We start from the raw sequence: 18,150 nt of genomic DNA on the forward strand, positions 1-18,150 counted from the left end.
CATAAGAGAGAAAAAGGAAATTTGGAGATGTTTCAGTCCATGAGAGCTTCTGAATGGCAACCTCTGGTCTCCCAGGGGACCCTCTTGCTGTTCTCTGCTTCACAACTTGAAGGGACACCTTTGAGAAGCACCTGCCTATGGGAAAGCACTCTGCACAGAAATGTGCAGTGATTTGAATTCAGATGAGGCATAAGGTCTAGGAAGAAGTCTGTACCCTCTGTGCCCGCTGACGTGATGGGATATAGGCCAGCACTGGAGCCCTTTGCTTGGCTGTAGCTTTTAATTAATTACAGCAATTAGTGCTTAATTAATTGCTGTGCTGCGGCCTCTGTCACATGAGTAAGTCCTAGAGGCGGCACTCCCAGGTGAGGTCTGCATGTAGGCTGTGGGTCTCGCAGTTCTTCGTTTTTGGTGGGTTTCAGCTGCAGAGCTGTCTTCAGGTCACTGGTCTTCCTCCTGCCCTCCCTATGGAAGTCAGCCTTGGTTTGATGCAGAATTTTTCTTATCTGTGGGGGTTGGGAGGTTGTTTAAGAGACTGATCCTATTTAAATCAGTACAATCTCTCTCTTTTATTCCCTTCAGAAGAATGTATAGCCGAGGAAGCCCTCAGTGACCTCAGGCGTCAGTATGAAATGGAAGTGGGAGATCTGCAGGTGACCAACAAAAAGCTTTAAAAGGTAGGAATGTGGCACTATACTTGAGGAACAGCCTTGGTGTTGCCGTGTGTCTATGCTACTGACAATGAAACGTTTTGGAATCATATGGCAGGTAGAATCAGAGTTCAGAGTCAGATGGACTCCATGGAAAGACTTTTTTCTAAGCGTCTCTGAGTTCTTCTTGTGTTTTGTAGAGATGTGATAAATATTTCTGACCTCTTGAGCAGTTGTTGTCAAACCTCAGTTTGCTTCCTTAGTCTCACAAGCGCATGTGCTCCAGTCTCCCTGTTCAGTGGTCTGCTCCATGGGCCCAGTTACAATGACTTTCTGGGTCATCTATCCCTTGGCCCTGACCCTAGCTTCCTGCAAGGTGTATGGAAGGTATCTGGTGGCTGTTTACTAAATGAAATGAATATAGCTGTTCTAAGGAGAAAGTTTCAGATCTTGGGGACCCCTGATCAGCAAGAGGTGAGAGTTTATTGACATATGAAAAAGTTGTGATTGGGTTTTGGCTTTTGCTTTATACTTGGTTTCTAATGAGAAGGGTCTGTTTCACTCAGGGACATGCCAGAAAGTGTCTCTGGAAGTGGAAGGGGGAGAAGGAAGGGATTTTTAGCATTTGTGTATTTTCATGGTATAAGTATTTCCATCATTTATTGATTTCAAGCTGATATCACTAAATTCAGAGTTGAGAAGACTGTAGACTGTCCCCTGCTGTTACAGCTGGCTCCAGCACTGCACCAGGCTCACTTCTCACATGTGAGTTGTTTCCATAATGAAATACCTTAGCTAAAATAAAAGTGAATAATTAAAAAATAATCACCCCTGAAAGTGGTAATGAGATTAAGCGACAATCAACTGTAATTTTTAGGCTATTAGAATTCAAACCTCCGGGATGATTTAAGAATTCTCCTCAATAGTCTTCCTGGAAAATTACCATCAATGTCAAACTTATATCTAATTTGCAGAAGTTATTGAACTGTACATACTATGCTTGGATTATAGAGTTGAGTGGACCAATCTCCTGTCTATCCCAGAGCCACAGATTGTCCTAGGAACTGTCTTCACTTATTTCTGTGACTTCCTGAATCTTTAGACAAAAAAAGGCATGTAATTTCTTGCCCTTGTGCAGCATGTGATGAAGACCAAATGTCTCTGAGCAGTAAGAGAGGACCTGAGTCAGAGTGAGGAAGTCTGAGTCCTTCTCAAGACTCTGCCGGTTTTTCCCTGTAACACCTGTCACAATTCCCTTTGTCTTGCTTATCTTCAGCTTCTCATATGTAAAAGTGGGGTTAATAATGAACTGTTTTATTCAACCACAATAACTCATTATAATTTACTGACTTTTCACCTTATTTTAAGCTCTTGTTTGATAATTTAAAAAATTGAATTGTCAGACCATCTTTGAGGAGGGTATAAATATTCTTCCTCTAAAGGCAAGGACTGGATTCTAGAGAAGTTAAATAACTAACTTGTTTAAGTCACACAGCTAATACCCTATTCTGCTGCATATAATGCAAACTTTTTGCCCACATTTCTGAGGGAAAAATGAGGATGCACATTGTATATGGGTAGTACTAATTCAGTATCTATATGAATGATTTAATTCTTTTATTTATGCTTATGCATTGAAAGTGTAACTCTAGAGAGTGAATAACAATATTCACATGCAAAATAATACCCTGAAATACAGTAATTGGTTTGGTTGAACTCATATGAGCGTGCAATGAAGTTGCATTTTCAGCCAATGAAGAGCAACATATACTTTTTCTTCATATACCTAGCAATCCAGGTAGTATTTTTACAAATTTCTTTCATAATACAAAAAACAAGTACCTAAATATAAACAAATAAAAATTTTAATTAAAAAATTAAAATGAAGGATATTTTCCCTGAAAGTTTGAGCCAAAACAATGGGAGTGCATATTATATACAGCAAAATATGGTAACTGACAGTCATCTTACTATATAGTTTGGGCTTTCTCCCTTATTCCAGACTTCCTCTTGCCCAGTGTGGTCATTATGCAGAAGAGTATGGTAATTTTTTTTTAATTATTATTATTTTTTTTTTTTTGTAGAGACAGAGTCTCACTTTATGGCCCTCGGTAGAGTGCCGTGGCATCACACGGCTCACAGCAACCTCCAACTCCTGGGCTTAAGTGATTCTCTTGCCTCAGCCTCCTGAGTAGCTGGGACTACAGGTGCCCGCCACAACGCCCAGCTATTTTTTTTTTTTTTTGATTGCAGTTCAGCCGGGGCCGGGTTTGAACCCGCCATCCTCGGTATATGGGGCCGGCGCCTAACCGACTGAGCCACAGGCGCTGCCCAAGAGTATGGTAATTTATATGAAAGTCTATAAAGAACCAGACAAAAATGTACACATTTATTACTATTGCCATTCATTTATGTCGCTGATTCTGAGAAAATCATTTTTTCCCCACAATTTCTCTTCCTAAAGTCAGAACGCTCTTCTCAGTCTCATGACTCGGTGTGTAAGAACCTTCCCTTGGTACCACCTGGCCAAGGGAAGAATATGCAAAGTCAGAGTACTTAGCCTTGAGGAAGCTGGGGTCCATGTTGATAATGCATAGACATTTTATGAGTGAATAACCATAAATCCCACAGTTCCAAGGGATGTAAGTTAGTAGTTAGAAAGACATATTTTGTTCTTCATGTAATAGATTTTCCTGAACCAATTTAGTCTGGTAATTAATACTAAAGAGTCAGTCAGCTTGCAAAACTCATGTGTGTGTTTGTATTAATATGTTTGTGTTTCTAGCTTCATGTTACACTTAGATTTTACTGATTTTTATTATTTAATACACATTTCTTGAACTTACCATGAAGAAAACATAGGTGAATCTGACACGAACTCTGCTTTAAAAAAACTTATACTCTAGAAGGAGAGAGAAGAAATTCCTCAAAAAATTTTAATACTGGGTAGAAAGTGTTAAGGGTGAGGAATATAAATATCCAGACTCACATGCAACATAACTGAAAATGGCAAGGGCTGGGTTGTTTACTAGCTAAATGGATTCTGAAAAAAAGCTTTTTAATTACTTCCAAGAAAATTAATTTAGTAATAAGACCTTTCTCGAAATGTTTATTTAGAATAAATCTTTAAATTCTTACGGATTTTGTGTAGCTTAATGATTCATAAAGTCACATAATATTGACGATTGAAGACTTCTAGAATTTCCATGTCTATGTTCAAGGATAGTCCTGAATTTAAAGTAATTCTAAGTGACTTTGTTTATAAGTGCAAAGTTTTTATTTGCTTTTTCAGCTTGAAGAACAATCAAAACACATAAGTCAAAAGGAAGATGTGGCAGCACTGAAAAAGCAAATTTACGATTTATTCATGGTAAGAATTACATTTCACTCACTGCAATGCACAGAATCACCTTTTCATTTATGGAAATGGACTTTCTGTTAGACTACATAATCGTGCTGTTATTGCAGTGTTCCAGGAACAGCAACTTATAGAGAAATTAATACTATGGTGAGAGAAAGCCTTTAAAATACTTTTGAGCAAAGGTATTATTTAATCAGGCTTTTCCCCTCAGTGATATGCTGCTGATTATACAATTTTTATTTATTTTTTTATTCAAAGTAGTATTGACATGGTTCTTCGACTTAGGCTAACCCTGCATTTCCGTAGTATGGGCTGTGGCCTGTGTCCCTGATTTTGTCGATGAGGATGTTAGTGCCTTACCCTTCCTCCACTTTTTCCTTTCTTCCCCTTTCCATCCTCTGCTGACCATATTTTTGCTTTTGCAGTTGACAAAATTGATAATATTTACATCTGTTCTGTAATCATGGTTAAGTTTTCTTTATTTTGATTTTAGGTCAACTCAAATTTGAAAGCAAATGAAGAATATTTTCTTTTTTTTATTCTTCTAATGCACATTTAATACTTCCATCACAAATTTAAATATTAGGAGACTTAACTATGCCACTTTTTAAACTTTATATAAAGGGTATCTTACTATTGGTAGCTTTATACACCTTTTTTAAAATTTTAGAACATTATAGGGTACATCTGTTTTGGTAGCATTAAAAAGAAACTGACCCGGGCGGCGCCTGTGGCTCAGTAAGTAGTGCCGGCCCCATATGCCAAGGGTGGAGGGTTCTGACCCAGCCCCGGCCAAACTGCAACAGAAAAATAGCCGGGCGTTGTGGCATGCGCCTGAATTCCCAGCTGCTCGGGAGGCTGAGGCAAGAGAATCACGTAAGTCCAGGAGTTAGAGGTTGCTGTGAGCCATGTGACGCCATAGCACTCTACCCGAGGGCCATAGAGTGAGACTCTGTCTCTACAAAAAAAAAAAAAAAAAAGAAACTGACCCATAGTAAGTGTTCAATAAATAAACAAACAAAAACATCTAAATTGGAATTGGAGACCATTATCCTAAATGAAGCATCATAAAAATGGAAAAACAAGCACTACATGTACTCAATTCCAAATTGAATCCTGTTGATCAACATTTATGTGCATATATAGAAGCCAAATTTAACGGAATTCCAATAGGTTGAAGAGGGGAGGAAAGGAGAGGTAAATTCACACCTAATGGATACATCCTACACTTTCTGGGTGAAGGGCACACATGTAACATTGATTTAAAATATGCAAAATCAAACTCAAACTATTTTCTTTTTTTTTTTTTAAGAGTTATACTCATATTATCCATTTTCTAAGAACGTAGGAAACAGCCATCCATTAAGAGTATTTTCGAGTGGCGCCTGTGGCTCAGTGAGTAAGGCACCGGCCCCATATACCGGAGGTGGTGGGTTCAAACCCGGCCACGGCAGAAAAAAAAAAGAGAGTATTTTCATAGGTTTACAAACTCTTAAGGTACAGTGGTCCTTCCTGCTGTCCTGGGAGACAGTGGTGGGTAATACTCCCACTACCAAAGCAGAAGATGAGGTCAGGGTGCCTCCAGGCTTGGGTGGGGAAGAGATGTCAGGTGGCCTGTGAGGGGGATGCAAGAGCTGAAATAAAAGTGTGTTGAGTACCGGCAAAAAAAAAAAAAAAAAAAAAAAAGAGTATTTTCTTTATTATGGTGCTATTAAATACTTTCATCACAGAGCCAGGAAATAAGCAAGGATTGCAAGTCTTTCCCTCCTGTCATTATCCCTGTACCATTAGGAGAAAGTTCCTGGCTTCAATGTCAAATGAACTCACTCCATTTACACAACAACAGTTCCAGAAGTTGCCATATCTTCGTTGGTTTTTTATTTAGATCATGACTTTCTTATGGAGTTACCTGTGTTTCTTAGATTTTCTGGTTGAGATTTTGGTTTTTTGTTATAAAAAGTTATTCAGTGATACTTTGACTTCTTACTGAGTCTTCCCAATACTTGAAATTTATTTTTTCTTCTTGAATATACAATTCTTACTGGACTGATTGCTTTTTAAACTTATACCAATATGTTATCCTGGAATATTTTTTCATTGGGTCCTTTGTTGAATTGCAGTGTTTTGCGTACTGTAGGTTTCCTCCTTTGGGTTTTCATCCTCATTTTGCTATAGTACATCTTCAAAGAATCTCTTCAGAAAGGTATATGAGAGAGAAATGTCCTCAGTTTTTGAATAGTTGCGTATGTCTATTCCCCTCACAATTTGTTGCATTTGTCTAGATAAGTAGGCTTTCCTGGGACTCCTCTGGGATTTATTTATTCAGATCTTTCTAGTTACATTTCTCCCCCAACCCCCACCCCAAATACCTGGCAATCCTTGGTGGTCTGTACATATTCTAAAGTAAAGGATTAGCTTTATTTTAGGTGGCTAATGTAGGAGCCTTGTGTTTCTGGATAACAGCCATTTGCCTCAAAGCCTTTTTCATTAGAGGGTGTCTTCTTAGGAGCTTTTTCAGACTGTGTGATTCCAGTCACCAGAATGAACAAAGAAGGGATATTCAGAGAGAAGTATTAGTTTTCTTTGTACAGTCATTCATTTTTTAAAAGACAGTCTCTGCCTTGTTGCCTTGGGGGTCCAGTCTGTCTGTGTTCTTTGCTAGGGTCAGGGAGGGAGGGATTTGGGGCAGGCTGCCTTAATTTGATGCACACTCTCAATCTCCATTTCCAGCCCCACATCTCATGCCCTCTTTCTGGCTGCTGGCCTCCTCGGCATTCTGCATCAGGACCTTCAAAACCTCCGGGATTTTCGTTCCCCCACCTCCTTTCAGTTTCCAGGTTCCAAAAATGTGTTTAAGTCACTTGAATTCTCACGGGCCACTCTTTCATTCTTTTAACTGTTATCAATGGGTTCATTTCTTTTGGTATTTCTTGTGAATGGGGTTTTAGAAGAGAAAAAAGACAATTACGTCCTTAGTCCACTGTCTTGAGTAGAAAAATCTTTTTTTTTTAAAAGAAAGCATAGAAATTTCCTAATCATGCTTATTTTTAAGTGCAAACTTAAAATTGTTAAGTGAAAAAATTTACGTAAAAAGTAGTCAGTGTACCTGGTAATAGGTACAATTTATTCTACAGAGTGGAATTTATTCCACAGAGTGTTTACCAGTAGTTCACAGCTCTCATTGAGTAAAGAAGGTATTTAAATGTTTGGTGTTAATTTGCCAGTAACATGTGAAAATACATCATTATACAGTTTTGACTATTACAGTCTGGTACCAAGTGCCAAGCATTAAAAAATGAAGAATAATTTTGAGGATTTAGATTTTTTATACTGTCCAGATTATATACTGTTCATGCCTATAATCCTGTCACTCTGGGAGGCCAAGGCAGGTGGATCACCTGAGCTCAGAAGTTCAAGACCAGCCTGAGCAAGAGTGAGAGTGCATCGCTACTAAAAATAGAAAAAGGAGCCAGGTATTGTGGCAGGTGCCTATAGTCCCAGCTACTCAGAGGCTGAGACAAGAAGATCTCTCCAACTCAGGAGTTTGAGGTTACTGTGAGCTATGACATCATGGCACTCTACTCAAGGTGACAGAGTGAGACTCTGTGTCCTCCCCGACAAAAAAAAAAAAAAAATATATATATATATATAATATATTTTATGTATATTGTGTATATATATACATAATACTTTATTTGTTATAATTTCAAATTACCTTGCTGTGACAGTTCTTTGAATACCAAAATGTGAAGAATGCTGAAAGGGTGGGAGTGGCATGGGAGAGGGTCACGCTGCACTTAGCTTCATTTCTTCCCAGAGGAGGAAGCTGAAGCTCTGACCCTGATCATTTGATGTATCGCTTTTCTTTAGGAAAATCAGAAAGTTAAGAAAGATCTTTTAGAAGCCCAAACATCGCCTTTCTTCAGAGTGAATTAGATGCTTTGAAAAGTGATTATGCTGATCAGAGTCTGAATTCTGAAAGGTAAGAAACTTTGCGTTTTATTTTTTAGTTGGAGTGGAATGTTCATTAGATGATTATTCAGGCAAATGGAGCTTGGCTATGCAGTAATAAAGGGTTAGGTGTTAACTTTGCTAATACAGTTTTTCCTTTCTTATTAATTATTTTTATAATACTTCCATTGTCAGATGTCCTAACACTGTTCAGTTTTTTTTTTTTTAGACGAACAGATTAATTTAATTATTTGCTTGTTGGAACAGCCAATAATTAAATGTTAAACAAATGTTGAACTGGGAGCCAGAAGAATATGCGTACAATATCGAGAGTCAATGCCTATTAAAATGCTTTATGGGTGGGAATCCTGGCCATATAACATAAGAAAGGGAAAAGTGGACCTGTTAGTCAAGTTGTTTTATTTTTCTGGGTGTTAGTTTTGCACTATGGTATTGATAACATAAGACCTGATGTACTCACTCATATACACTCACAGATGTGTATTTATGTATAAAGGGTAGAGATGTGGATATTTATATAAGTTTATGTAAATAGAAATGTATAGATATTTGTATACATATGTAACCCCTAGGGCATGTACCCTTGGGGAAAATATTCTTTATTTATAAACTTTAATTAGAATTAAGGTCTTAAAATGGAAAACAATGAAACATTTATTAAATACTTACTGTATAGATAGGTCTCTGAGCTAGATAAGGAGCTGTGAGTGTAGAGTATGCAAAAAAGAAAAGATGTGGTCTCTGTTAATTGAATACTTTAAGGTTTAGTTGGGATAAAAAGCAAAAGAGATGATGGAGTAAAGCAGTGGTTCTCAACCTTCCTAATGCAACGGCCCTTTAATACAGTTCCTGTGGGTCGCAACCCACAGGTTGAGAGCCGCTGGAGAAAAGCATCGCAAGAGCTGAATAATCTCAGAAGCAAATCACTACCAGGGTCATGGTTTGGGTTAATTGCTATGTGATCACAGAAAAAGTTTTTAGTTTAGAAAAAATGCAGAACTTTATAAAAATGAGATGCTAGAGGTGCACTCAGGTAGAGGGATAGGTTTGTGCTGGTGGAAGGAGGAAGAGGCAGCAGGGATGCCAACTCAGAGCTCATGGCACTGGCCATCCGCTAGGCACTGTCCTTGGTGCTTGCTAGTACTAACTCATTCAATCCTCAGAGCACCCCATGGGATAGGGACTTTTGTTATGTCCACTGTGCAGATGGGAAAAGAGAGTCCCAGAGATGTGCCAGATAAGGCAAGTACCAAAGCAGGGCAGGGACATAATGAAGGGTAAGTCTAGCTTGGGGAATGGTGGTCAGACCACTGGTCCGAAAGAAATATTTTGAACTGAAAATCAAAAGATGAAAAAAAAATTAAAAACTATAGGGCAGTGCCTTCGGCTCAGTGAGTAGGGCGCCGGCCCCATATGCCGAGGGTGGTGGGTTCAAACCCAGCCCTGGCCAAACTGTAACAAAAAAATAGCCGGGCATTGTGGCGGGCACCTGTAGTCTGAGCTGCTCGGGAGGCTGAGGCAAGAGAATCGCGTAAGCCCAAGAGTTAGAGGTTGCTGTGAGCCATGTGATGCCACGGCACTCTACCCGAGGGCAGTACAGTGAGACTCTGTCTCTTCAAAAAAATAAATAAATAAAATAAAAACTATAAAAGCTCATTTAAGGCTATCGTGTAGGGGCCCAGAATTTGGGGCTAAAGAATGTAAAGCTTATAGACAATTAGGAAACTGTCTGCTTTATCATCCACAGAGCAAATGGAAAGGAGGTTGGGGACAAAACTTCTTAGCCTGAGAGTTTGGGGTGCTAGTGATGGGGTTTGTATACTAAGAGGGAATTGTAGGTTGGAGTTGAGTTGCAAATGCTCAGAATGTGTGTTTTCTGTAATAAAGCAACAGAGGATGGCTGGGATGTTTCTAGTGAGCCCAGCAAGCTGGGTTCTGTGAGTGTCTCTGTGGCTTTGGATAAGGAGAGATGGGAGGGTAGGAGTAGGTTTGAGGTTGGGAGAGGGGAAGGAATCACAGGAAAGGAGGAAACAGATGAAATTGGGATTACATAAGGCTTGGAATGAGCAGAGAATGTCCAGCATATTGAGAGGAACTGAAGAGAGGGGACTTAGGAGCCGGTCAGGGGTTCAGTCCCCATGGAGAACAGAGCCAGCTCACAAGGATGGGGATGGAAGAGCTGGTGGGTGCCAAGGTGCAGCCGAGGAGGAAAAGCACTGGGTTTCCAGTGTCAGAGGTGGGGCAGATGCTGGCTCCGTGAAGCACAGTCTGTGAGTGTGTTTGTGGAGTTGCAAGAGGAGAGGATGGAAAATCGTGGCCAAGGTCACTTGTCTTTGAAAAAGGTGGAAAAGGTTCTGGGAGGGTGGGTATACATAAGGCAGACCTTGGTATCTAATACTGTTTCAAACATAAAATATAATTTTACAGAGACCTGGAAATAATCCGAGAGTACACAGAAGATCAAAATAGTCTTGAGAGGCAAATTAAAATACTCCAGTAAGTTCTCAAATCGAATACTTATCACATTTACACTTTACTTATTCCTCGTCACTAAAACCCATGCCGCCTAGAACGCGCTGCTGTGTTCTTAAGACCAGGTTCGCAGGTCAGTGTGTGTTTCTGCCCGAGGCAGTGGGCCCTTGGTGCATGGCTTAACTTTCTGCTGCTTCTAATCCTAAATAAATTATTAAATTGCAGGACATAGAGGATAATTCTCCAAAGCTCCTTACAAGTCAGGGGATTTGTCCCACGTGTCTTTTTTGAACCTCTGTAAAGAAGAACAACCCTGACCCCATGGCTTTCTCTGAGCTCTATACCAAGTTTGTCGGGCTTCTCACTGTAGTGAGAGCCATACAACTGGGCTGACTTAATCATTCCTTCTCAATTTATTGTTCTTGGCTAATGGTATATTTTTTCTTAGTTTTTTTTTTTTTTCCGTCCTTAAGTTGAAAGTATTAATATTATACTTGCTCTGTCACCTTCATAACTAAGTTGCAATAATTCCAACTTCCCACGATCTTGCCCGTAAACCTTCCCTTCTCCCTTCCCCTTTCTTTCTTTTCTACCCATGCAGTATGTTCTTCTGGTTTTAGTTCTCCCAAATGAAATAAAATTAGGTTTGACCAGTTTCTTTTAGTTACCATTTTTAAATTCTAATTAAGGCTCACCTGGGTGATTATAGAATTTGAGTTCGTTCATTCATTCAACAGATTTTTAGTCAGCACTGTTCATAGGTCAGGTGTGCCAGGAGCTGAGGATAGGATAGCAAGGAAGTGAGAAATCTCTCTCTCCTTTGGGGGCTACTCTGGGGGAGGAAGACAGGAGCTGGCCCATAATCATAGAAATAAATATGAAATGCCAAGTGGGGTGCAGAGAGATTCTGTCTCCTGAGGGAAGCTTTGGCCTGTCCTAAAAGGTCAAGGAAGTGTTCCTAGAAGAAGTGAGGGCTGAGCTGAGGTATAAAGGATGAACTGGCCTTCAGAGGGGAAGAGCAGCCACTCTGTGTGATAGGGCCCTATTATCATCCTTATTTTATCTGAGGAAGCACTGACGCTCTAACAGTGTCAGATGGAAATAAGCACCTGAGTTAGGATTCGAACCCAGATCTGACTGGTTATCATCCACCCCTTTACCTGGTACACAGTGGTGCACCGGCCGCGAGGGCTGATAGAACATGTGGTGTCCATTCCTGGCCCTGGGGAGTGTGGACTGGCTGGCTAAGTTCAGGCATTTAGATAATAAAGACCTGCCCCAAACCTGTCCAAACCATGGAGCTTCCGGGGGGAGGAGTGTGTTGCACACCATAGCTAATTCAATCTAACATGTCCCTAGACCTTTAAAGAACAATTAAGTTACCAATTAAGTTGTTGCAGTTGGAGTAGTGAACTGTGATCTCAGTTTATGACCTTTGGAGGGAAGAGGTAATGTTATTCCACATTCTGAATGTTACAGCCTGAAAAGAAAGTGGTGACATTGACTCCCCCCACTAACACATTCCTTTTACACCTCTTCGTCTGTTTCTCTACCCTGCAGAACAGCTAACCGGAAGCTTCACGACAGTAACAATGGCCTTAGGAGTGCCCTCGAAAACAGTTACAGCAAGTTCAACAGATCCTTGGTAGGCCATGTAATGGTTATAATGTATTTCGTTCTTTCTAGTGGTAGGGTATTTTAAAGGTGATGAATATCATGTAATTTCTTAGAGAACTTCATGTAGATTCTTTTAATAATGAAAACCTCTTTCCTTCAAATAAAAAGAGGCAATGTTTTCCAAATTAAAAAAATATATATATGCTACTTCTCTGCAGAAATAAATGCCTTGCTGTTAACCAACTCTTTGGTGGATGTTCTAGGAAACTAGAGAAGGACGTATAATGTGCAAGCATTGCCCTGGGAGAGTTTGTAATGTAGTAGGAAGTCAAGGTGTGCACGGATAAACAGCAATGATATAACAGAAAATGGAAAATCTCGTGGAGGTAAAAATAAAAATCTTGCCCAATTGAGAAGCAGGAGTGGGTGCTGTGGCCAAAGGGTGAATTTAGACACATTGAGTATTCTTCATGATAGATCACCAGAATGGGGCTTTGGATTTTCAGTCCTCCTACAGAAACAAGCTAAGTCCCGCTTGGAATTTTGAAGACTGTCCCCAGACTGCATTTGTAAGAAAGCACCTTATCCCACTTTGGGGGATCAGCTTCCAGTGCCGTGTTTGGTTAGGGAACAGTCATCACTGAGTCAAAATATGGTTCAAGAGGAGGCAAATCCAAGGAAGGCTGTGTTGCAGTATCTCGGCAAATTGGGGAACCAGAGTACTCATTTATGGAGTGTGCAGTAGGATTTAGAATTAAGAGAGGATGAAGAGAAGAGATTGCTGTGGTCAGTTATCTTTCTTGCAGCTTTTCCCGGTGATTTTCCTGCTCACATTTGGTCCTATAGTATGCTAAACTTTTAGTTACGTTAGAAGTTACATAGTATGCCCCAGTTAAAAGAAAAAAACAGTGTGTATGTATGTGTGTGTGAGCACTCATGTACCTGTGTGTACATAAAATAATAAAATGTTTACCTGAACTGACAAATAAATAACTTATATATTACAGTGCATAAATAACGTATCACCAGGGAATACAATTACTAGAAGCAGTCCCAAATTCAATGGTCATTCTCCTCAAACTCTGGGCTATGACAAGTTTGTTCGACCCGCTTACTTCATTTGACTTTTGAAAAGTCAAAAAGTTTCAAAGTCAAAGTTACAAGGAAAGTAAATTTTCTTAGTGGTGAATTAAAAGAATAGAATATATTTCAGTCACTAATTTCTATGGTCTTATTTTAAAGTTCTGAAATGCTAACCATGTAAAAATTGAAAGTAAAAATGTTTCAGGAAGGGCAGAGTTATTTCCATAAGGCATTATGCCTTAGTTTTATGTTTGCTCACAGTCACCTCATTCCTCACTGTGTCCTTGTTTCTTGGAGGTGGCATCCGTAAGAGATGGTTCAAGGAAACCAATGGAGTCAATGGCATATGGTGATGCAGTACATGTGTATAAATTGTTGAGACTATTGTCAGGACCTGTAAATGTTTAATAGCTTACCATAATACTATGTAAGCTCGCTGCAGGAAAAGGAAACTTTCAATACAAATAGAAGTATGGCTAGTAGATGCTTATAAACTACTGTACTGAAAGAGTCAGGCTGACCAAAAGATAGAATTTAGGCCTATTTTTAGTCAAATGAACTAAAATATTGAGCCTGTTATTACTTTAGACCTAGTAATAAACACCAAAGGATTGCATGTGTGTATATATACATATGTTCAGTGTTGCTAGTTAAAAAGTTAATTTTGTAGTATGTCAAAATTTGAAAGTAAAAGTAAAGGCATGAACTAAAGGTTTTCACCTCTCCATTTCTTAGTGACTTTCTGTTTTATGTTCGCCCCCCCTTTCCATTTGGGTAGTTTTGGTAAAGATAATAATGTACTTAATTCACATACCCTGCTGATAACAAATGGTCCAGCTGTCATTCAGGAAAACCTGTATTGTCAAGGCTTATTGGTGACCACGTCTAACAAAATTCTATCCATGTATAAAATGTTTTTATTTTTCACGTAGTTGTTATGTAATAAATTTTAATGGCTTATTGATAAGCAGTTGACTGTTCTGTCAGGGAGGAATACAGATTTTTTTTTTAATAATGTGTAGGTATGATGCCATTTTTCTTGGCTGACATTTAACCATCGATTCTAACCAAATGGGGGGAATGGTACATAACTGAAAATTATTTCAGGAATTTTGCCAGGATTCATTTTGAAGACTAAACACCATAAAATAGTTCATTAGTACTGTACTAAACACTCCTTGAAAAACGTTCTAAGGAACAAGGTCATCACACCACTTGTCCCTCCCAGTGCAGAAGCATAGTAATCAGGTGCCACCTGAAGCTACAACTAGAGGCTCCTGTGGCATGGACCGATGTTCTTTCTGGAGGTAACTAATTTGATATTAGATGGTAACAATTTTTCTTCTTAATGCTAGTATAAAAGCTTAATAAAAGCACGTTATACATTTAATTTTATTGTTTTGGGGAGGTATTTGATTTTAATACATACATTTTTATTTATAATCAAATTATGGTTGATTTTAATGTATAAACTTGGCTTTGTGGGTTTTTTTTCTGTAAGAACTCTAACCAAAACTATAACTTGTTTCGTATTTGTACATAGTTAATTATAAAGAAAACATTCTTAGGGCAAGTAAAGATGGCTTACTTTGTAAAGTAAGTAAGATTTAGTTACCTTATTTCAGTTGAGTTTGAAAATGTTTGAGCTATGCTTGTATTTTAATGTAAAATCTAGACATCCATGGAAGTGATTTCTCAACTTGGGATTTCACTTCTTTGCCTTTTATCAAAAACACAAATAGGTCAAAAAATTCTGACTAGTAATGAATCTCTTATCATTGTGCTTGCCTTCCCCCTTTAGGTTTTCAAAATATCCCCCTTCTTCATATGGAGACAGAGTCTCTGTTGTCCTGGGTAGTGTGCAGTGGTGTCATCATCATAGCTCACTGCAACCTCGAACTCCTAGACTCAAGTAAACCTCTTGTCTCAGCCTCCTGAGCAGCTGGGACTACAGGTGCATACCACGGCACCCAGCTAATTTTTCTATTTTTAATAGAGACAGAGTGTCACTCTTGCTCAGGCTGGTCTTAAACTCTTGAGCTCAAGTGATCCTTCTTCTTCAGCCTCCCAGAGTGCTAGGATTACAGGTATGAGCCACCAAATCCAGCTGGTAAATAATTTTTAAAAGTAGGAAATGAGGGTATTTGCGAAACTTGATAAATGTAGAATGTAAATGTTTTGGCACAGTAACTGAGATAACGCCGGAAAGGCTATGTTAACCACTGTGATAAAAATGTGTCAAATGGTTTATGAAGTGAGTGTATGATGCCCCATAATCATATCATTGTATACAGTTATGATTTAATAAAAAAATTAAAAAAAAAAAGTAGGAAATGACTTTGGCTACATTTAGCATGCTGTCAACAGTTATTAATCCACATAACACTACACTTCAAGCTATGGTCAGCATACTCCATTGAAAAATAAACTAGTGGCTAATACAGGTTTTCAAGCGAGTGTATCATCTGTAACTTTAAAAAGGCATCATGAAGTTACATTAGTGGCCAGAGAACCAATTGCCGTCTGATCTCAAGTTAGACTCTGGGAAATGTTCTCTTTCTAACTAAAGAAGTAACGTGAGACACAACTGATTGCAATGGCAGTAGACTTCCACAAGGATAAGTAAATGTATACTTTTTTCTACTAGATTAGCGTGACTTAAAATGATGACAAACACAGTGAAAGTGCGCTCACGTGTACATACCATCTTTACCCTGCATAATTTCCACATGTTCTGTTCATCTTTCTAACATCTGAGAAAGGAAGAAATGTTACTTTCATTTTTTATGAGAAACCAGAGGTGTGGAAAACACATGGCCCTTGCTTACACTTATTAGTCATGTGAGGTAGAATGGGAGCCTCTGTCAGACCTGCTGAGCCAACACCGGTTGCTACTTCGATAAAGTACCAAAGTGAGCAGTAGGTTCCTAGAAGCCTGGATGCCAAGAAAGGAATTCCCAGGGACGGTCACTGCACAGAGTTGTGGCTACTCAAGGGAACAAGTGGAGCTCCTTGGGAAAAGCGATGAGTCCAGGGAAGAATGCATAATCATGGTTAAGGCATAGACACCAAAATGTAGAATCGACAGGAAAACATTTTGTTATTCACATTTGGACTTGGTCTTCACTTTGAATCTTTCAATTACACTGAAGAAAAGGAGGCTTGAAAGGCAAGGTCAGCGTGGTGAGATGGCTTGTAGGCAGGTGGCCCACAGCTGTGGCTTCCTGAGCACCTGCATGTGGTGGGAACATTTTCAGCCATCAGAATTGCCTTGTTGTAGGGGCTGAGAAGGAATAAAACTACAGACAAGGTGAACTCTTAAATTCTTTGGTAGGGGAAATTAGATACCATATGGTATTTTATTTTCACCTTAGGAGGAAAAAAGGCACAATGAAGCTACTCCATTGTTCACTGTTGCTAATTTGAGGTGATTAATCCTAGGGGACAATTAATTTATTAATTTAGAGATACTTTGTTTTTCTTTATTTTATTTCAAAATATTAAGTGGGTACTAATGTTTTTGTTCCACAGACACACTGTATGAAGCAGATGTCAGGGCTTTCAGTGTGCCTGTCGTGTGGACAGTGTTGATTGTGACCAATAGGCAATTTTTTATCCCTTGTCTCCCCCCCATTCTGCCCCCTTTGTAGTTTCTACTTTATTTTTATTTATTTATTTATTCTTTTATTAAATCATAGCTGTGTACATTAATGTGATCATGGGGCACCATACACTGGTTTTATATGCCATTTGACACATTTTTATCATACTGGTTAACATAGCCTTCCTGGCATTTTCTTAGTTATTGTGTTAAGACAATTATATTCTACATTTACTAAGTTTCACATGTACCTTTGTAAGATGCACCGTAGGTGTAATCCCACCAATTACCTTCCCTCCACCCATCCTCCACTCTCTCTCCCCTAATTCTCCCCCTTCCCCATATTATTAGGTTATAACTGGGTTATAGCTTTCATATGAAAGCCATAAATTAGTTTCATAGTAGGGATGAGTACATTGGATACTTTTTCTTCCATTCTTGAGAAGAATATGTTCCAGCTCCATCCATGTGAACATGAAAGAGGTAAAGTCTCCATCTTTCTTTAAGGCTGCATAATATTCCATCGTGCACATATACCTCAATTTATGAATCCATTCGTGGATCAATGGGCATTTGGGCTTTTTCCATGACTTAGCAATTATGAATTGGGCTGCAATAAACTTTCTGGTATAAATATCTTTGTTATAATGTGATTTTTGGTCTTCTGGGTATATACCTAGTAGAAGAATTATAGGATTCGATGGCAGGTCTATTTTTAGATATCGAAGTGTTCTCCAAACATCTTTCCAAAAGGAATGTATTAATTTGTATTCCCACCAGCACTGTAGAAGTGATCCCTTTTCTCCACATCTATGCCAACATCTCTGGGCTTGGGATTTTGTGATACGGGCTAATCTTACTGGAGTTAGATAATATCTCAATGTATTTTTGATTTGCATTTCTCTGATGATTAAGGATGATGAGCTTTTTTTCATATGTCTGTATGCTGTGCATCTGTCATCTTCAGAGAAATTTCTCTTCAGCTACCTTGCTCAAACTTAGATGGGATCGCTTGTTCTTTTCTTGCTTATACATTTGAGTTCTCTGTGGATTCTGGTTATTAAACCTTTGTCAGAAACATAACGTGCATATCTTCTTTCATTCTGAGGGTTGTCTGCTTGATTTACTTACTGTGTTCTTGGCTGTGCAGAAGCTTTTTAGTTTGATCGGGTCCCAGTAGTGTATTTTTGAAGCTCCTTCAATTGTCCCGGGGGGTCCGCCTCATAAAATATTTGCCCAGACCAATTTCTTCGAGTTTTCCCTGCACATTCTTCTAGTATTTTTATAGTTTCATGTCTTAAGTTTAAATCTTTAATCCAGTGAGAGTCTATCTTAGTTAATGGTGAAAGGTGTGGGTCCAGTTTCAGTGTTCTACAGGTTGCCAAGCAGTTCAC

At 38.9% G+C, this 18,150-nt stretch overlaps 1 pseudogene; it reads left to right on the forward strand.

Annotated features, from left to right (window-relative positions):
• Positions 1 to 14,206, forward strand: part of LOC128570214 (ras and EF-hand domain-containing protein-like) — a 37,839-nt pseudogene extending 23,633 nt beyond the window's left edge.
• The last annotated feature ends 3,944 nt before the right edge of the window (positions 14,207 to 18,150 follow it).

Source organism: Nycticebus coucang, chromosome 18, assembly GCF_027406575.1.
Source record: "Nycticebus coucang isolate mNycCou1 chromosome 18, mNycCou1.pri, whole genome shotgun sequence".
Taxonomy (NCBI): Eukaryota; Metazoa; Chordata; class Mammalia; order Primates; family Lorisidae; genus Nycticebus; species Nycticebus coucang.